Below are 22270 nucleotides of genomic sequence, written 5' to 3' on the forward strand. Positions count from 1 at the left end.
TCTGACAGTTTTTGTCAGGTTATTCATTGCTTTTGTGGAGGGACAGACTTTTAGAGTTTGCTACTCTGCCATTTTTGCTGATATTTTGTAGTTTCCAATGAACAAATCTAACACTTCTTTGGTTAAATTTATTCCCTAAGATTCATTGTTGTTGTTTGCTGCTATTGTAAATGGAATTGTTTTCTTAATTTCATTTTCAGGTTGTTAATTGCTAGTGTATAGAAATAGAATTGATTTTTGTATATAGATCTGATATCCTCCCACGTTGCTAAACTTGTTTATTAGTTCTAGCAGCTTTAGGATTTCCTCCATGTCATCTGCAAATAAAGATAATTTTACTTCCTCCTTTCCAACTTGGATGCCTTTTCATTCTCTTTCATGTTAATTGCCCTAACTGGGAATTCCAGTACAATGTTGAATAGAAGTGGTGAGAGTGGGCAGCTTTGTTTTGTTCCTGGTTTTAGGAGAAAAATGTTTAGTTAGTATTTCACCACTAAGTATGCTGTTAGCTGTGAGGTTTTCATTAGATGCCCTTTACTGAGTTGAGGAAACTTTCTTCTATTCAGAATTTGTTGAGTGTACATGCTTTTATTTTATGTATGTATTTATTTAAAAGTATTTTAGAGGGGAGGGACAAATTGGGAGACTGGGATTGACATATACATACTACTATATATAAAATAGATAACTAATAAGGACCTATTGACCAGCACAGGGAACTCTACTCAATGCTCTGTAATGGCCTATATGGGAAAAGAATCTAAAAAAGAGTGGATATATGTATTTGTATAACTGATTCACTTTGCTGTACAGCAGAAACTAATAACATTATAAATCAACTCTACTGCAATAAAAATTTTAAAAAATATTTTATGCATTTAAAATGTTATTTTAAGAAGTGGTTCATAGGCCTTGTGAGATTGTCAAAGCATTCCATGGCATGATTATTGTTAAGGACCTCTGCTATACGGCAACATCTTCTGGGGATGAGTGGCAGCTCTAGAGCAGGCTTATGCTTCTCTAGTTTGTCATGGTCCCTACCATCCCCTGTAACATTTTTAATACCTGGGTGCTATGGATTGAATTGTGTCCCTCCAAAATTCATATTGAAGCCCTAAACCCCAAGGTGACTGCATTTAGAGACAGGGTCTCTTTCGAAATAATTAAGGTTAAATGAGGTCATAAAGTTAGGTCCCTGATCCAATAGGTTTAGAGTCCTTATAAGAAGAGACACTGGGACTTACCTGGCGGTCCAGTGGTTAAGACTCTGTGCTTCCATTGCAGGGGGCAATGGTTTGATCCCTGGTTGGGGAACTAAGATCCCGCATGCCTCTCGGCCAAAAAAAACAAAAACAAAAACAAAAAAAAGAAGAGACATCAGAGTGCCCCCTCTCTCTCTCCCTCTCTCTCTCTTTCTCTTAATTTCCCTCCCCCGCCATGTGAGGACATAGCAGGAAGGTGGCCAGGAAGGTGGCCATCTACAGGCCAGGAAGAGAGTCCTCACCAGAAACCAAACACTATCAGAATCTTGATCTTGGATTTTCCAGCCTCTGGAACTGTGAGAAAATACATTTCTGTTGTTTAAGCCATCCAGTCTATGGTATTTTGTTATGGCAGCCTGAGCAGACTAAGACACTGGGTCTGCATCACTCAATTTGTATTCTAGTTTGTGACACCGCCCCCAACCCCACCTGGATTAAATGATCGTGAAGACAAGATCCAAGATTAGTTAGGAAGGACGCAAAATCAGGATGGGTTTTTAGGGCTTCCCTGGTGGTGCAGTGGTTAAGAATCCGCCTGCCAATGAGGGGGACACGGGTTCGAGCCCCGGTCCGGGAAGATCCCACATGCCGTGGAGCAACTAAGCCCGTGCACCACAACTACTGAGCCTGCTCTCTAGAGCCCGCATGCCACAACTGCTGAGCCCGCAAGCCACAACTACTGAGCCCACGTGCCACAACTACTGAAGCCCGTGCACTTAGAGCCTGTGCTCCGCAACAAGAGAAGCCACTGCGATGAGAAGCCAGAGCACTGCGACAGAGAGTAGCCCCCGCTCGCCGCAACTAGAGAAAGCCCACGCGCAGCAACAAAGACCCAACGCAGCCAAAACTAAAATAAATAAGTTTTTAAAAAACCTTAGGGCTTCCCTGGTGGCTCAGTGGTTGAGAATCTGCCTGCTAATTCAGGGGACACGGGTTCGAGCCCTGGTCTGGGAAGATCCCACATGCCGCCGAGCAACTAGGCCCATGAGCCACAACTGAGTCTGCGCGTCTGGAGCCTGTGCTCCGCAACAAGAGAGGCCACGATAGTGAGAGGCCCACGCACCGCGATGAACAGTGGCCCCCGCTTGCCGCAACTAGAGGAAGCCCTCGCACAGAAACGAAGGCCCAACACAGCCAAAAAAATAAATAAATAAATAAATAAATAAATAAATAATTTTAAAAAAAAACCTTAAAAAAAAAAAAGATGGGTTTTTGTTTTTTTTTAAATCTTTTCCCTCTACCCATCTTTTTTTTTTTTTTTTTTTTTAATTTTATAGCTACTTTATTTATTTCTTTATTTTTGGCTGTGTTGGGTCTTCGGTTCGTGCGAGGGCTTTCTCTAGTTACGGCAAGTGGGGGCCACTCTTCATCGCGGTGCAGGGACCGCTCTTCATCGCGGTGCGCGGGCCTCTCACTATCGCGGCCCCTCCCGTTGCGGGGCACAGGCTCCAGACGCGCAGGCTCAGTAGTTGTGGCTCACGGGCCCAGCTGCTCCGTGGCATGTGGGATCTTCCCAGACCAGGGCTCGAACCTGTGTCCCCTGCATTAGCAGGCAGATTCTCAACCACTGCGCCACCAGGGAAGCCCAAAAGATGGGTTTTTAAAAAGATTAATAGGATTTTGCCTCTATAAGATGGAAGAACTGAGGACAATGGAAAGAAGTAAGAAAGTTGGAAAGGGTTAAGGTTATGGGTCAGAGAGCTGAATCCTGGAATGGGACTTTCAGAGATGGAACAGGTCCACGGCCTGGCAAGTTCCCTTGCATGGTCGTGGGTGGAAGCTGCTATAGATTCGAAGGTCATTCGAGTTGAAGAAATTGAGGGAAGATGAGGCATACATGTTTAAGCTAGCCAGGATGATGGAAAGGAAGATACAAACCTAGGTGACCAAACTATAAGTTTACATGGAGGAATGGCTGGAATGATGGATGATGAGTTGAGGTGGAGAAGCGGGTCTCCTGGCTGGGTGACATGAACCTCAAAAGGAAGAGACTGTGCATGGAGGTGGAGGAGCGAAGGTGGAGGGCAGCAGGGGAAGCTATGGGAATTCAACCCTCCTTTAGTGTTCTCTCCATCCACACAAATCTCATCATCTAATAAATAGTGTCCCCTAAAGCGAGTACAACTTGTCTTGATCTCTTTTGTGTGTTTACACATACGTTGCTAGTCACAGTCTTGATCTGTGTGCTTCATCACTCATTTTATTGTTCTTTAATCTGCACAGAAGGAGAAAGATATGAAGCAGAGAATAAAATGTGGCTTCATACAACTGTGACCATCAAATATCCCTTTTTTTGTTGTTGTTTTTTTGTTTTAATCTTTTTAAAAATTTTATTTTATTTTTTCAAATATCACATGTCTTTAAGAACAGTCCATATTTCAGCTATTTGGTGTCTTGTTAAAGGCATGTACTATGGAATACGTCCTGAAGTTTTGATTTGCATATATGGTTATTATTTTATCTGGAGTGATCCACTAGGGATGGAGCCTGTGTTTTTAAAATTGGGTTAGAAACTCTAGAGTTTCCAAAGGGCGATCCTGGATGCCTTCGCCATTCTAAAATGTCTATTGCTAATCAGTGGCTAAGGGGGACCTAGGCCATTCTGAGATGTACTTAAGATAGGAGGCAGCTGGGAGGAAAGCCCTCTGGAAAAAAGGTAGGGCCTGTGGATCTGGGGGTCAGACCATTCTTGAAAGGAGTATGTCAGCATTAAAAATAAAGTCAGAAAAATAAAGATCAATAGCCACTATAGTCTGCCCTGGGAGGTGTTGCAGACACAGGTCAGATTTTCAGGGAAGTCCAGTTAGAGTCAGGGCAGAAACTGAAGAAAGGAACTACTAGTTCGAGGAACAGGGACCATGTAGAGCAGAACTAGTCTAAGAGACTTGTTGGAGTTTGCAAGAAGATGTAGTTTTCTAGAAGCTGAACAGGGCAGTGTCAGACTAGGGGGTCTTGTCTCAGCTGTGCTTGACGCAGGTTTTCTCTTTACGCCCCTTCCTAATAAAGGTAATGGGTGCCTTTGACACTGCAGTTGCCTTTTACTTTGGTCTCCTGGATGACCATGACTTTTATTCCCACTCATGTCTGGTTCTAGGTTAACTCTCTAGATGAACAAAAAGCTGACTGACCAATTAACCTAATTATCAATTCACCAAAATCTTTTTTTAAAATGAAATATAATTGACACGTAACATTTATATTAGTCATAACATAATATTACAAATATATTCATTTTATAAAATTAATAAATTAAAATGTAATAATTTTATAAATTAAAGGTATATTTATAAACATATTATTTATAAATAATAAAAATATTTTTATTAATAACATATATTTTAAGGCAATTCCTGTTTTGCTGAAGCTGCTAAATGTTCAAAGCATTTTGAAACAGAAACATTTTTAGGGGAATTCCCCGGTGATCCAGTGGTTGGGACTCCGCGCTTTCACTGCCGAGCGCGAGGGTTCAATCCCTGATCAGGGAACTAAGATCCCGCAAGGCGCAAGGTGCAGCCAAAAAAAAAGAAAAATTTTTTTTAATATATTATAATTTTTTGTCTCCTCAGGGTTATTCTCTTCTTTTTTAAACATTTATTTGAAATATAATACATGTGCAGAAAAGAATTATATGTACAGTTTAACAGATAGTGATAAAGCAAACACCTGTATAACCAACACCATTATTAGCATCATGAAAGGCCCTTTGACTCTTCTGGATCACAGTACACTCCCCTCTCCTAGGGTTACAACTCTCATGACTTTTGTAGTAAATACTTTTCTTGCTTTTCTTTATACTTCCACCAACTGTGCATGTATCCCTAAACATAGTTTAGTTTTGTCTTTTAAAATTGTTATATAAATAGAATTATATATGTATTATTTTAACATTGTATCTTGAAATAAAGACTTACAGAAAAGTTGCAAAAATAATACAAAGAATTACCATCCATTCTTCTTTGAGATTCCTCAAATGTTAACATTTTACAAAGTTTGTTATAATTTTCTTTCTCTCTCTCTCCACACACACACAGATTTTTTTTTTTCAGAACTGTTGGAGAATAAATTGCAGATATAATGTCCCTTTACCCATAAATACTTGTTTTTCCTAAAAATAAGGCTATTATCTTCTATCATAGCGCAGTTACCAAAATCAAGAAATTAATATTGACACTACTATTTAATCTGTTGACCTTATTTGAATTTTGCCAGTTGTCTCACTAATGTGCTTTATAGGAAAAGAACATTAAAAAAAATAACTTCTGGTGCAGGATCCAATCCAGCATCGCACATTGCATTTTCTTGTCAATTTAGTCTCCTTTAATCTGGAAGAGTTCTTTAGTCTATCTTTGTCTTTCATAACCTTGACACTTTTGAAGATTACAGGTTACTTACTATGTACAATGTCCCTCAGTTTGAATTTGTCTGGTATTTCCTCATAATTAGATTCAGGTTATGCATTTTTGGCAGGAATATCATATCCAGAAGTGATGCTGTATACTTCTCCATGCATCCTATCAGGAAGCACGTGGTATCTACTTGTCCCGTCGCTGATGTTAATTTTGATCACGTGGTTAAGGTGGCATCTGCCGAGATCCCCCACTCTAAAGTTATTAATTGTAGGGAATTCCCTGGTGGTCCAGTGGTTAGGACTCCTTGCTCTCACTGCCGAGGGCCCAGGTTCAATCTCTGGTCAGGGAAATAACATCCCACAAGCTGTGCAGTGCGGCCAAAATAAAAAAAAGTTGTTAATTGTGAGGTGAAAATAATGTGTCTTGTGGGGAGGGACTTTGAGACTATGTACATATCCTGTTTCTCATCGAACTTCTGCCAATTAGTTTTAGCATTCAGTGATCATTCTGGCCCCAAACAATTATTACTATGGTGGTTGCCAAGTAGTGATACGTATTGTTTTGTTTCTTACTTTTTTGTTTGTAAAATTCATCTATATTTTTGTGTCTAATTCTAGTTTATACCATTCCATCATTTGAATTATACCATCATTTATTTATAATTTTATTGGTGATAGACATTTGGGGTATTTATACTTTTAGGTAATTAAAAAAAATCTGTAATGAACATTTTGTACATAGATCCTGGTGCATATAATAACACACCTATCTAGGGCCACTATCATTGCCACTAGCCACATGTAGCTATTGAGCACTTCAAGTGTGGTTAGTCCAAATTGAAATGTGGCATAAATGTAAAATACATACCACATTTCAGGACTTTCCTGGCGGTCCAGTGGTTAAGACTCTGCACTTCCAGTGCAGGGGGTGCAGGTTTGATCCCTGGTTGGGGAAAAAAGGTCCCACATACCATGTGGTGTGGCCAAACAAACAAACAAACAAACAAGAAACCCATACCACATTTCAAAGACTTAATATGAAAATAAAGTAAAATATTTTATTCATGTTTATGCTCATTACATGTTCGTATGATATTTTGGATTTTGGGGTTAAATAAAATATACAAAACCCCCTTACAGGGATGAATAAGACTTGCTTCATCCAAGGACACTTTCCCTTTCTGAGCCAGCCTGCATCCAATGACTGGTCAACATGGGGGTATGAAGTCCTGTCTCCTTGCCCCAACTCAGGACCACTCTAAATGTCCACCCACTACAATGTTTATAAATATTTGTAATATTTATTCCTTCCCCTAAAAGTGAACTTGTTTTGAGTTTTTTCCGCCTCATTTTTTTGTCAAATTGTAAACATGTTCGTTAAAAATGTCATAAGCATAATTATGTAAAACTTATTTTTGAATAGATTTTTGAGAAAAGTTTCTGAAAGGTGGAAAATATGTTTTTACCTGGAAATTGAGTAAACAAGGTGTTTGTGTTCCTAAGAAAGCCTATAGAATTACTCATAGGATCTATGCTAAGACTCATGGCTACTGAAACTCCACAGCTCCCCTAGTCAATGTTTTAGTACAAATGCCTGGCCTCCAGAGAGTTTTCCAGCATTGAGCAAAGCATCAGGCTCCCATGGGAGGGTGTCAAGTTGAGTTTTCTGCAGAAAACTGCAACATCCATCCAGATTGTTAGGTGGCTCCAACCCCCTCGTGCAGAATGGAGGAAGAAAATTTTGCTAGCAGAGGCCACAGGCATACAGTACTGGACTACTATACTTTTCAAGGTACTGTACTGTAAGATTAAAAATGTTTATTTTTTGTTTGTTTTATGTGTTATTTGTGTGAAAAGTATTATAAACCTATTACAGTACGGTACTATATAGCTGATTGTGTTAGTTGGGTACCTAGGCTGACTTCGCTGGACTTAATAAACAAATTGGACTTACGAATGCGCTCTTGGAATGGAACTCATTCGTATGTCGGGGACTTACTGTATTGGCTAGGAGTCTGCAGTGGCTGAGATAGAGAGGGACTGGATCTTCAGATAAGATTATGTGTCCCTTTCATCCATGCCCTTCTCTATTTTTTTTTTAAATTTTATTTATTTATTTATTTATTTATGACCGTGTTGGGTCTTTGTTTCTGTGCGAGGGCTTTCTCTAGTTGGGGCGAGCGGGGGCCACTCTTCATTGCGGTGCGCGGGCCTCTCACTATCGTGGCCTCTCTTGTTGCGGAGCACAGGCTCCAGACGCGCAGGCTCAGCAATTGTGGCTCACGGGCTCAGTCGCTCCGCGGCATGTGGGATCTTCCCAGACCAGGGCTCGAACCCGTGTCCCCTGCATTGGCAGGCAGATTCTCAACCACTGCGCCACCAGGGAAGCCCCCTTCTCTATTTTTATGCTCCCTGCTTAACTTGCTGAAGGAAAAAGGATGTCAATTTGCATTAAACAAGTGTGGTGCTTTCAGTAACTTCTCTTGTTTTGCCTGCCTTTTGACATTGTGAACCCAAGAGTCTCAGGTTTAACCTTGAGTCAATACTCCTAAAATATCTAGCTTCAGAACTGCCCAGTCAGCTGAGGCCCTCACGGAGACTTCATCATAGCTCAACGTCTCCCTCTGCTCAACCTGCTTCCTTTCCTTCTCTTCCGTAGATGTTGATCCCAAGAACATTCCCTAATAAAAGCTTTGTACATTAATTTTTGTTTCAGAATCTCCTTCCTGGGGACCTCAGCCTGCGACACTTCACTTCAACCATTTCTCGGGAAGCCCCACCGAAGTGAGGGCATAAATGAAGAAGAGGAAGGCATTGGATACAGGAAACAGGAGAACCATCATAAAGGAAGAGCAAAGGGAATCTCTAGGATGATGGTAAAGAGAAAGCTAAGGATGCAACTAACAGGAGGCAGCCAGTCCAGATAGAAGCAGTTCTGAAAGCTACAGAAGATACTTCAAGAGGATGAAATCGATAGCATAACTGATACAGTTGAACATGTTGAGAGGAGATTTGGACAAATGGTAAAGAGTTTGGAGTTGAATTAATTATAAGTATTTAAAAGTTAACAATGAGAAACAAGGCAAATAATCTAGGGAAAACAAAAAAGTTGTACAGGGAAGGAAATCACAGTGTTATATTGGCTCAGTTGCGAACATGGTTTAAAAAGTGATGAAATTGTAAACCTTGAATATTGCTCTAGCCACAATTATAATTATATTGAAGGCAGACTAGGAAGATTATTTATGTAGGGAGAAACGATGTAGGAAATATAAATCTTCATTCTCCTCAGTGGCAGTCAGTAGATAACTCCTAAAATTGAAAAATCAAACGTTGCATTTGGAGAATACAGATAAATACTAAGAGAATCTGGTAAGGGAGAGGAAAGTGATTCCCTCTGGGGAAGAGACTGCTCTTTTTTACAAGTGTGAAAACCTTTTTCGCTATTCAAACCATAGGAATGTCTGCCTTTGATAAGAATAAATGGAATAGGGGCGGGGCCTCCGCCGCCTCCTCCGCGGCGGGCAGAGGAGAGATGGCGGCCGCCGACAGCGTCGGGGCGGCTGCGCAGGGCGGGGAGCCTGGTCAGCCCGACACGAAGCCGCCCCAGCCGCATCCCTCGCCGCCCCAGCCGCCGCAAGAAGAGGCGGCGGCGTCCCCTATGGACGAAGGGTTCCTGAGCCTGGACTCGCCCACCTATGTCCTGTACAGGGACAGGGCAGAAGGGGCTGATAGAGATCCAGTGCTGCAGAATGATGGCCCCAATGCAGCGGTCCAGATCATTTATAGTGAAAAATTTCAAGATGTTTATGATTATTTCCGGACTGTCCTGCAGCGTGACGAGAGAAGTGAACGGGCTTTTAAACTAACCAGAGATGCTATCGAGTTAAATGCAGCCAATTACACAGTGTGGTATTTTCGGAGAGTTCTCTTAAAGTCGCTTCAAAAGGATCTACATGAGGAAATGAACTACATCACGGCAATAATTGAGGAACAGCCCCCAAAACTATCAAGTTTGGCAGCACAGGCGAGTGCTCGTGGAATGGCTGAGAGACCCATCTCAGGAGCTTAAGTTTATTGCTGATATTCTTAATCAGGATGCAAAGAATTATCACACCTGGCATCGACAATGGGTTATTCAGGACTTTAACTTTTGTGATAATGAGCTGCAGTATGTAGACCAACTTCTCAAAGAGGATGTGAGAAATAACTGTCTGGAACCAAAGATAGTTCGTAATTTCTAACACCACGGGCTACAATGATCGTGCTGTATTGAAGAGAGAGGTCCAGTACACTCTGGAAACTATCAAACTAGTACCACATAATGAAAGTGCATGCAACTATTTGAAAGGGATTTTGCAGGATCGTGGTCTTTCCAAGTATCCCAACCTGTTAAATCATTTACTTGATTTACAACCAAGTCACAGTTCCCCCTAATTGCCTTTCTCTTGGACATCTATGAAGACATGCTAGAAAACCAATGCGACAACAAGGAGGACATTCTTTTTTTTTTTTTTTTTTCCACACACACACACTGTATTTTATTTTTACAAGAGATAAATAGACTGACACCAAGCATTGTACATGGATGACCACAACAAAAGCAACAATGATTGCAATTACCAAACATGAAACACACTCATACTATGTCATAATATTGACATTCAGTCCAGTAATCCTCCACTGTAACAGCTCCTTTACTTTGCAGTGAAAATTGATTTGTATATTCTTTGCCTCTGAGTCCTTGTGGGATTTTTTTTTTTTTTAATTCAGACAGAAAGTCACAAAAATTATACTCATCCTCATCAGTTCACTCAGTCCCATGTAATTAATTTTTTTTTCATCTTGATCTTTTGTTAGCACTTTTATGAGTTCATCAGTTTTTCATTAGAGTTCTGAAAATGCTTATTCATTCAGTTCAGCAGTACAGTCAGTTACCAGAAACCTGTACTTGTCAGAGTCTTTTCCATGAATTTCTTGAAGATGAAACCCTTTTATAGGAACATACTTGCAAAATCATCAGAGTACACCCAGAACTGTCTGTAAATGACAGAAGACTTAAAAATGACCATGGTTAAAGATTTGATGAAAGTTCATAATAATGCAGTTGACAAGAAAATTAGTTATTTCTGAGATATACATTTTAAAGTAATAACTAGGATTATTACTTATAACCTTATACCAGAACATATAAGATTTTTAGAAGTTTCCTGTAATGTCTGAAACATTTATATTAACATATTTCCATACATATTTCCATACAAATACAAATATAAGATTTTTAGAAATTTCATGTAATGTCTGAAACATTTATATTAACATATTTCCATACATATTTCCATACAAATACAAATATAACATTTTTAGAAATTTCATGTAATGTCTGAAACATTTATATTAACATATTTCCATACAAATAACCCAATGAAAGTTTAGTATTAGTTGTTTTGTTTGTTTTTTTATACTGCAGGTTCTTATTAGGCATCAGTTTTATACACATCAGTGTATACATGTCAATCCCAATCGCCCAATTCAGCACACCACCATCCCCACCTCACCGCAGTTTTCCCCCCTTGGTGTCCATATGTCCATTCTCTACATCTGTGTCTCAACTTCTGCCCTGCAAACTGGCTCATCTGTACCATTTTTCTAGGTTCCACATACATGCATTAATATACGATATTTGTTTTTCTCTTTCTGACTTACTTCACTCTGTATGACAGTCTCTAGATCCATCCACGTCTCAACAAATGACTCAATTTCGTTCCTTTTTATGGCTGAGTAATATTCCATTGTATATATGTACCACAACTTCTTTATCCATTCGTCTGTTGATGGGCATTTAGGTTGCTTCCATGACCTGGCTATTGTAAATAGTGCTGCAATGAACATTCGGGTGCATGTGTCCTTTTGAATTATGGTTTTCTCTGGGTATATGCCCAGTAGTGGGATTGCTGGGTCATATGGTAATTCTATTTTTAGTTTTTTAAGGAACCTCCATATTGTTCTCCATAGTGGCTGTATCAATTTACATTCCCACCAACAGTGCAAGAGGGTTCCCTTTTCTCCACACCCTCTCCAGCATTTGTTGTTTGTAGATTTTCTGATGATGCCCATTCTAACAGGAGTGAGGTGATACCTCATTGTAGTTTTGATTTGCATTTCTCTAATAATTAGTGATGTTGAGCATCTTTTCATGTGCTTCGTGGCCGTCTGTATGTCTTCTTTGGAGAAATGTCTATTTAGGTCTTCTGCCCATTTTTGGATTGGGGTGTTTGTTTCTTTGATATTGAGCTGAATGAGCTGTTTATATATTTTGGAGATTAATCCTTTGTCAGTTGATTCATTTGCAAATATTTTCTCCCATTCTGAGGGTTGTCTTTTTGTCTTGTTTATGGTTTCCTTTGCTGTGCAAAAGCTTTGTAGTTTCATTAGGTCCCACTTGTTTATTTTTGTTTTTATTTCCATTACTCTAGGAGGTGGATCAAAAAAGATCTTGCTGTGATTTATGTCAAAGAGTGTTCTTCCTATGTTTTCCTCTAAGAGTTTTATAGTGTCCAGTCTTATATTTAGGTCTCTAATCCATTTTGAGTTTATTTTTGTGTATGGTGTTAGGGAGTATTCTAATTTCATTCTTTTACATGTAGCTGTCCAGTTTTCCCAGCACCACTTATTGAAGAGACTGTCTTTTCTCCATTGTATATCTTTGCCTCCTTTGTCATAGATTAGTTGACCATAGGTGCGTGGGTTAATCTCTGGGCTTTCTATCTTCTTCCATTGATCTATGTTTCTGTTTTTGTGCCAGTACCATATTGTCTTGATTACTGTAGCTTTGTAGTATAGTCTGAAGTCAGGGAGTCTGATTCCTCCAGCTCCATTTTTTTGCCTCAAGACTGCTTTGGCTATTCGGGGTCTTTTGTGTCTCCATACAAATTTTAAGATGATTTGTTCTAGCTCCGTAAAAAATGCCATTGGTAATTTGATAGGGATTGCATTGAATCTGTAGATTGCTTTGGGTAGTATACTCATTTTCACAATGTTGATTCTTCCAATCCAAGAACATGGTATATCTCTCCATCTATTTGTATCATCTTTAATTTCTTTCATCAGTGTCTTATAGTTTTCTGCATACAGGTCTTTTGTCTCCCTAGGTAGGTTTATTCCTAGGTATTTTATTTTTTTTGTTGCAATGGTAAATGGGAGTGTTTCCATAATTTCTCTTTCAGATTTTTCATCATTAGTGTATAGGAATGCAAGAGATTTCTGTGCATTAATTTTGTAACCTGCAACTTTACCATATTCATTAATTAGCTCTAGCAGTTTTCTGGTGGCAGTTTTAGGATTCTCTATGTATAGTATCATGTCATCCGCAAACAGTGACAGTTTTACTTCTTCTTTTCCAATTTGTATTCCTTTTATTTCTTTTTCTTCTCTGATTGCCGTGGCTAGGACTTCCAGAACTATGTTGAATAATAGTGGTGAGAGTGGACATCCTTGTCTCGTTCCTGATCTTAGAGGAAATGCTTTCAGTTTTTCACCATTGAGAATGATGTTTGCTGTGGGTTTGTCATATATGGCCTTTATTATGTTGAGGTAGGTTCCCTCTATGCCCACTTTCTGGAGAGTTTTTATCAGAAATGGGTGTTGAATTTTGTCAAAAGCTTTTTCTGCATCTATTGAGATGATCATATGGTTTTTATTCTTCAATTTGTTAATATGGTGTATCACATTGATTGATTTGCGTATATTGAAGAATCCTTGCATCCCTGGGATAAATCCCACTTGATCGTGGTGTATGATCCTTTTAATGTGTTGTTGGATTCTGTTTGCTAGTATTTTGTTGAGGATTTTTGCATCTATATTCATCAGTGATATTGGTCTGTAATTTTCTTTTTTTGTAGTGTCTTTGTCTGGTTTTGGTATCAGGGTGATGGTGGCCTCATAGAATGAGTTTGGGAGTGTTCCTTCTTCTGCAATTTTTTGGAAGAGTTTGAGAAGGATGGGTGTTAGCTCTTCTCTAAATGTTTGATAGAATTCACCTGTGAAGCCATCTGGTCCTGGACTTTTGTTTGTTGGAAGATTTTTAATCACAGTTTCAATTTCATTACTTGTGATTGGTCTGTTGATATTTTCTGTTTCTTTCTTATTCAGTCTTGGAAGTTTATACCTTTCTAAGAATTTGTCCATTTCTTCCAGGTTGTCCATTTTATTGGCATAAAGTTGCTTGTAGTAGTCTCTTAGGATGTTTTGTATTTCTGCGGTGTCTGTTGTAACTTCTCCTTTTTCGTTTCTGATTTTATTGATTTGAGTCCTCTCCCTCTTTTTCTTGATGAGTCTGGCTAATGGCTTATCAATTTTGTTTATCTTCTCAAAGAACCAACTTTTAGTTTTATTGATCTTTGCTATTGTTTTCTTTGTTTCTATTTCATTTATTTCTGCTCTGATCTTTATGATTTCTTTCCTTCTGCTAACTTTGGGTTTTGTTTGTTCTTCTTTCTCTAGTTTCTTTAGGTGTAAGGTTAGATTGTTTACTTGAGATTTTTCTTGTTTCTTTAGGTAGGCTTGTATAGCTATAAACTTCCCTCTTAGAACCGCTTTTGCTGCATCCCATAGGTTTTGGGTCGTCGTGTTTTCATTGTCATTTGTCTCTAGGTATTTTTTTATTTCCTGTTTGATTTCTTCAGTGATCTCTTGGTTATTTAGTAACGTATTGTTTAGCCTCCATGTGTTTGTCTTTTTTACGTTTTTTTCCCTGTAATTCATTTCTAATCTCATAGCGTTGTGGTCAGAAAAGATGCTTGATATGATTTCAATTTTCTTAAATTTACTGAGGCTTGATTTGTGACCCAAGATGTGATCTATCCTGGAGAATGTTCCGTGCGCACTTGAGAAGAACGTGTAATCTGCCGTTTTTGGATGGAATGTCCTATATATATCAATTAAATCTATCTGGTCTATTGTGTCATTTAAAGCTTGTGTTTCCTTATTTATTTTCATTTTGGATGATCTGTCCATTGGTGTAAGTGAGGTGTTAAAGTCCCCCACTATTATTGTGTTACTGTCGATTTCCTCTTTTATAGCTGTTAGCAGTTGCCTTATGTATTGAGGTGCTCCTATGTTGGGTGCATATATATTTATAATTGTTATATCTTCTTCTTGGATTGATCCCTGGATCATTATGTAGTGTCCTTCCTTGTCTCTTGTAACATTCTTTATTTTAAAGTCTATTTTATCTGATATGAGTATAGCTACTCCAGCTTTCTTTTGATTTCCATTTGCATGGAATATCTTTTTCCATCCCCTCACTTTCAGTCTGTATGTGTCCCTAGGTCTGAAGTGGGTCTCTTGTAGACAGCATATATATGGGTCTTGTTTTTGTATCCATTCAGCCAGTCTATGTCTTTTGGTTGGGGCATTTAATCCATTCACATTTAAGGTAATTATCGATATGTATGTTCCTATGACCATTTTCTTAATTGTTTTGGGTTTGTTTTTGTAGGTCCTTTTCTTCTCTTGTGTTTCCCACTTAGAGAAGTTCCTTTAGCATTTGTTGTAGAGCTGGTTTGGTGGTGCTGAATTCTCTTAGCTTTTGCTTGTCTGTAAAGCTTTTGATTTCTCCATCGAATCTGAATGAGATCCTTGCCGGGTAAGGAGGACATTCTTAATAAAGCATTAAAGTTATGTGAAATCCTAGCTAAAGAAAAGGACACTATAAGAAAGGAATATTGGAGATATATTGGAAGATCCCTTCAAAGCAAACACAGCACAGAAAGTGACCCATCTACAAATGTACAGCAATAACACCATCTAGAAGACTTGATGGGATGCTTTTATTTTTCTAAGAGACTCTAATGCAGGAGTTAAAAACCAGAGCGATCATTCCCTTTGCCTGTGGTGTAAAACGTACATTACCCAGGTACTGCTTTTTGACATGAACTCAGTGTGATGCTCCTTGGGTGCTGCTGCTATTCAGACTAGTTCTAAGTAATTTGATTCTTGTTAAGCAGAGAAATTCAGGGGAGGGAGGAGAAACAGGAAGTCCCCAAAGGAACTTCTGTAGCCTTTCAACATTTACTGCAACCCCTTAGCATCAACTCCCCCTAAACGGTGTATGTCAAGATTTGCAGGGTTAATGTTTGCAGGTAACGCCTATGTAAAGGATATGAGTCACTTACATTTCGGTTCAGAAAGCAGGGAATGCAATTGTTACATTAGAGCTGCTCTGCTACACCACAGTATCTTGCTATCACTGTAACCAACTAATGCCAAAAGAATGGTTTTGTAATAAAATTATGGCTGTATCCTAAAAAAAAAAAAAAGAATAAATGGAATACAGTGGACTACTACGCAGCCATAAAAAAGGAACGAAATAATGCCATTTGCAGCAACATGGACACAACTAGAGATTCTCATACTAAGTGAATTAAGTCAGAAAGAGAAAAACAACTACCACATGATATCACTTATATGTGGAATCTAAAATATGTCACAAGTGAACCTATCTATGAAACAGAAAGAGACTCACAGACATAGAGAACAGGCTTGTGGTTACCAAGGGGGAGGGATGGACCCGGAGTTTGGGGTTGGTAGATGCAAACTATTACATGTAGAATGGATAACCAACAAGGTCCTACTGTATAGCACAGGGAACTACATTCAATATCCTGGGATAAACCCTAATGAAAAAGAATATAAGAAAGAATGTATATATGTGTATAACTGAGTCACTTTGCTGTGCAGCAGAAATTAACACATTGTAAATCAACTATACTTCAATAAAAAATAAATTTAAAAAGTAAAAATACATTTTTTAAAAAGGAAAACATCATACCTATCTTAGGAGTGTTTATACCACATATGCAGGATAGTTGGAATCTAAAAAATCTAGCAATGTCATTTACCACAGTTACAGAGTAAAGAACAAAGACTACATGGTCAAAAAAACTTATTTGGAAATAATTTCAAACTTTCAAGAGTTGCAAAACTAAAAATAATACAGAGAATACTCTTTACACAGATTCACCTCTTATTATTTACCTTATTTGCTCTCCTCTCTCTCTTTATATGTATATATGTATATATATATATATATACAAATATGTACATACACATATACTTATATATGCATGTGTCTTTATATTTAATTATGTATCTATGTATAGAATTATATATGTGAAACTTTTTCTGAAACTTTCATGGGTAAATTTTAAATATCATGGTCCTTTACCACTTAAATACTTCAGTGGTTATTTCCTAAAAATAGAAATATTCTCTTACATAACAACAGCACATACATTTACAGTTCATAAATTTATAATACTTTAATCTACCATCCATATTCCAAACTAGTCAGCTGACTTAGTGATGTTCTTTATAGACTTTTTTTCTCTCCAAGACAGGATCCAGTCTACAGTCAGGTATTCAACTGTCATGTCTTCAACCTCCTTTAATTTGGAATATTTCCACAGACAACTTTTATGACATTAACATTCTTGAAGAGTGTATTCCCCCACTCCGATGCTTTGTATTTTTTTTAAACATAGAATATTCTTTATTTTGTATTTGTTCATTGCTTCCTTTTTTTAAACTTAAGTTATGCATTCTTGGCTGGAATATTGTATAGCTGAGGTTGTGTCTCTCTCAGGATATCCCATCTGGATATCTGGAGGCACAGAATAATAGTCTATCTTTCATTAGTGATGTAATTTTGGCTATCCAGTAGAGGTGTTGTCTAATTTCTCCAATACTAATTCTTTTTTCTCCTTTGCAATTAATAAGATGTATATGGGGAGACAATTTAAAACCATGCAAATATAGTACTTCTCATCCAAATCTCCCACTAGATTTAGCATTCATTGTTGATTCTTGCCTGATTCAATCTTTACTGTATAATGGTTACAGAATGAGTCCAGCATTGCCTCTGCATCTACAACCTTCGGCCATGGGCCTGACATTGCGAACCCAGTGGGTCCAGAAGGCAGAACATGGAGCCAAAGGGGATTATTCTCAAGCCTTAAGGTCTAATGAAATTTGCCCCATTAAGTTTTGGACTTACTTGGGACATATCACTCCTTTCTTTTTTCCTGTTTCTCCCTTTTGGAATGAGAATGTCTGTCCTATGCCTGTCTCAGTATTGTATCTTGGAAACACATAACTTGTTTGGTTTCACAGGTTCACAGATGGAGAGCAATCTGCCGCAAGATGAATTGTACCTTGGGACTTCCCTGGAGGTCCAGTGGTTGAGATTTCGCCTTCCAATGCAGGGGGTGTGGGTTCAATCCCTGGTCAGGGAGCTGGGATCTCACATGCCTCTCAGCTAAAAAGCCAAGGCATAGTACAGAAGCAATGTTGTAACAAATTCAATAGAGACTTTAAAAATGGTCCACATCAAAAATAAAAAAGTTAAAAAAAAAAAAAGGATGAACTGTACCTCAGGTCTCACCCATATCTGATTTAGATGATATTTGGATGAGACTTTGGAGTTGATGCCAGAACCAGTTTAGACTTTTGGGCTGTTGGGATGGAATAAATGTATTTTTCAAGTGAGAAGGACATGAATTTGGGGGGGAAAGAGGGAGAATCCAGTGGACTGAATGTTTATGTCCTCTCAAAATTCATGTGTTGAGATACTAACCCCCAATGTGATGGTATTAAGAGGTGGGACCTTAGGAAGTGATTGGGGCATGAGGGCAGATCCCTCATGAAAGGAATTAGTTCACTTATAGAAGAGACCCTAGAGAGGTCCCTTTCCTCTTCTGCCATGTGAGGACATACCTAGAAGACCACCATTTATGAACCAGGAAGTGGGCCTTCATCAGACACCGAATCTGCTAGCACCTTGATCTTGGACTCCAGAACTGTGAGAATGTTGTTTAAGCCACCCAGTCTGATATTTTTGTTACAGCAGACTGTATGCCCTACCTTTCCTCCTTTCTTTGCTCTTTATTTATTTTATTAATTATTGATATGGGCTCATGAATTCCTATTTTCTCCAATAGCATTATTGTACTTGATTTTGGGAGGATCAGATCTATCAAGTTTGGCCAGTCAAGTTGGCTCCTGTGTCCTTGTGACATGCCTTCAACTCCAACTGAATATTGTCAAGTTTTGAATTTTTGCCCATCTGTTCGGTGAGAAATTGTATCTCTATGTAGTTTTTTTTTTTAATATTTATTTATTTTGGCTACGCCAGATCTTCGTTGTGGCATGCGGGCTTCTTAGTTGCGGCATGCAAACTCTTAGTTGCTGCATGCATGCGGGATCTAGTTCCCTGACCAGGGACTGAACCCGGGCCCCCTGCATTGGGAGCGCGGAGTCTTACTCACTGGACCACCAGGGAAGTCTCTGTATCTCTATGTAGTTTTAATTTGCATGTATCTTACTGAGTGAATTTGAACTTTTCATGTTTAAGGGGCATTTTTTAAATCTTTTCGTGTATTGTGTTGTTCATGTCTTTCCCTCTCTCAAAATTAAAAAAATTATTTTTTTACACATTAGGGGAATTATCCCTTTATCTGTGACATACAGGCAAATATTTCTTCCCAGTGTGTCATTTGTCTTTTTTTTGGTCATGCAAAATGTTTTTAATGTAGTCAAATTTATCAATGCTTTTTGTTAATTTTTTTTTCCAATTTAAGGTGACATTTCACTTCCTCATATGCTTTTTAAAGGATATTTTTCTTTAGCTTTGCAGTTGTTTGGGGGAGTCTTTTTTATCAGCAGAAAGCCTTTAATTTACGTTTGCTGGCTTTTTGCAATAGTTTTGTATGGACGGGGATCGCTTTGCTCTATTCCCAATCATTTCATGGGCAGGATTCCTAGTTTGAAAGCTTTTTTGCAGTTTCAGCATCTTGCTGGTAGGGGTGGGAAGAATGATGTGCTTTCTCTTTTCTGCCAGTCTTTTATTTCCCCTTTTTCCTTTCAATGCCTCTTTTTCATACCTTATTCTCCTGCAGAAACACTGCTTGTATGAGGCTGCCACTCTGGTCCCAGACATTTTCAAACCTTTCCCTGAAGTGAGGGCTATAATCTACCAAGTCCCAACCTGTGTTAGGTATTTTACATTTGTTTCATTTTTTCCCCCGAAGATTCTGGGCTTCCTGTAATAAGTCTTCTACTCCATTCTGCTCTGTCCATGGAGAGATTTAGCCTTTTTCCTCACTTTCTGTGACCACAGGCTAATGGTGATAGCAGGATCCCTACTGGAAAATTTCCCCTCTACTTACAGGTAATTTGAAATTATAGTATTCCCTTAATAATGAAGGCATGAACCATGTACAGTTTTGTTCTACTTGATTTTATGGTTGTTTTGGGAGAGGGACAGATTTGTAATCAGGTTAAGTGCCATTGTTTTCCAGCCCTAGGAGTCTCAATATGCTTTTTTCTTATCAGACATACATTTCAGCACCCAGTCACAATGTAAACCATTGAAAACTAGCGATGGAAAGGAGGTATCTTAATTATCAGTGGTTATAAATGGTAGTTGAAGTGAGAGATGTGTTGGAATTAGCAATGCGATTAACAAAGGGAACATATTGCACATTAGTGGTTTTAGATTATGTCGAGTTGAAAGTTTGAGAAAATTAAGATGCGTTTTCTTTAAGACTCGGAATAAAACAATGAGTGCTTGATATTATGGCTGCTACTGCTCAGTATAATATTGGTGATCCCAGCCATAGCAATTAAAAAGAAAAAAGAAACGAGGTATTTTACACAAGGATTAAAAAGGAATTAATGTCAGGAATTCCCTGCTCAAATAGAAACCCTACAAATTCTTAGAATAAGAAAGTTCACTAAGTTTTTAGGATCAACTGACAAAAAACGTTACCCTCTCTACAGCAGTGTGGTAGGTGCTCTTGGCTGCTAAGCCAACAGCCATTCCCCCTTCTTCGCTAACAAAATCTCTGGGTCCAAACACAGATCACAGTGTATCTAAACCAGTCATGGCAAACCCAGTCCCTTTTACCAGATTCTAAAATTTACCAAGTATCCCTTGCAGCTAAGGATGATTATTTGACCCAGTCCTGGCCAAAAATACGTAAGCAAATGTGTGCCAAGCTGTTCCTGGGAAAGATTTTCCTCTTTTTGCAAATGCTTTGGTTTCTCTAAGACTTAGTTTCCTCTTGTATAAAACAGGTAATACACGCCTTACCTTATAAGGCTGTAAAGATGAAATGAGATTATTCTTATATCAAAGTGATCCATAAATCCTAAATAAAAAGCAGATAAATGCTAGCATTTTTCAAGATATGCAAATGATTATGGGCACAGATTTATAGCATCGACTGGTATAAGGGCTGCAAACTGGCATAAGTTTAAGGAGTGCTGTTATACACAAAGAAATCCCTTTACCCAATCAAGTCTTTTCATTATTAGGAAACTAAGAACTGATGAAGTTTTATTCTTGTGTAGCACCTTGCCCTGTGATGTATTTACTCACAAAGTATTGAGAAAAATCTAACACCTCATACTACATGTTATTTGGGGTGATTTGCAGATAGTTATGCCAGTATAGCTGTAAGTTCTCGTTCAGGGGTTGCAGGATATAAAATGTCAGATTATATGTATAGTATATAGTATATGTGTATCTATGTGTTTCTATTTGTGATGTTTCTATAACATCACCTCCACCCTGATAATACCACTGTGTATTTGTACAGTGCTTTAGTTTGACAAAGCACTTCCCTGCTTTAACACATGTGATCCTCAGTCCTCTGTGGGATAAGAAGGGTAGATCTGATATTCTTTGTATTGATGAGAAAAAAAGTTTAATTGTTCAGGGTCACACAGCAACTAAGGGGCAAAGTCTACATTCCCTAGATATCAGTCTAGTGCTTTTTGAAAATACATGATTAGAAACCTTAATTCTACTTCATTGTTCTTCTTTGCTCCCACTGTTACTTACTCTTTTTCTTATTCCAACTCCAGTGATGCATTATGCATTTGAATTTTCTTCTCAAATATAGCTTTTAGCCTCAAATTGAAAATTCCATTTTGAGGGTGTTGAATAAAAAGAATGCTTGTGTTAAGGGAAATTGGTAATAAAAAAAAAAAGTAAGAATGGAAGGAAAATCAAGGACTTAAAATTTCCTACTTTAAAGCAAATTCTAGTTACTCAAGAAAGGGATACCGCTTTCAGTTTCAGTGTGAAAAGTACAGAGGCAGGATACACGTAAAAGCCCCTTCAAAGGACTAAGCATATAATAGATTTAAATCTACAGTTAGTAATAAAGTTTCCTTTGTAAAACCCGAACTTCTGTGATACTCAATGTCAAAATGCTAGGGAGGACACTTGAGAGTTAACATTAGATATGATCTGAAACTTCCAGAGAAGTCCAAAACTAAGTAAAAGGTTTTGAACATACACAAAAGCCAAAAGTGTCCAGCTCTATCATTTAATAGTTGAGTCTTGGTTTTCTCTTTTGTAAAATGCAGTAGCACCTACCTTATAGGGTTGAGGACTGAAAATACTGTACACAAGGTAAGTAACACGGTACACATGGCAAGAACTCACTAAACATATTTAGCAAAGTTTGCCCTTCTGAACCTTCATGAACCATTAATTAGAGGCTAAACAAACCAAAGAATACTTCCTACCTACACTTCTAGTTATCCCTGCCCTGCTGACAGCAAATGGCCGGTCCTAGGGAAGGTTACGGTC

General features: G+C 38.3%; 1 pseudogene; it reads left to right on the forward strand.

Moving 5' to 3' along the window:
• The first annotated feature begins 9145 nt into the window (after positions 1-9145).
• LOC103008142 (protein farnesyltransferase/geranylgeranyltransferase type-1 subunit alpha-like) lies at positions 9146-15411 on the forward strand (annotated as a pseudogene).
• Positions 15412-22270: the final 6859 nt, after the last annotated feature.

The sequence above is a fragment of the Balaenoptera acutorostrata genome, chromosome 20, assembly GCF_949987535.1.
Source record: "Balaenoptera acutorostrata chromosome 20, mBalAcu1.1, whole genome shotgun sequence".
In the NCBI taxonomy this organism is placed as follows: domain Eukaryota; kingdom Metazoa; phylum Chordata; class Mammalia; order Artiodactyla; family Balaenopteridae; genus Balaenoptera; species Balaenoptera acutorostrata.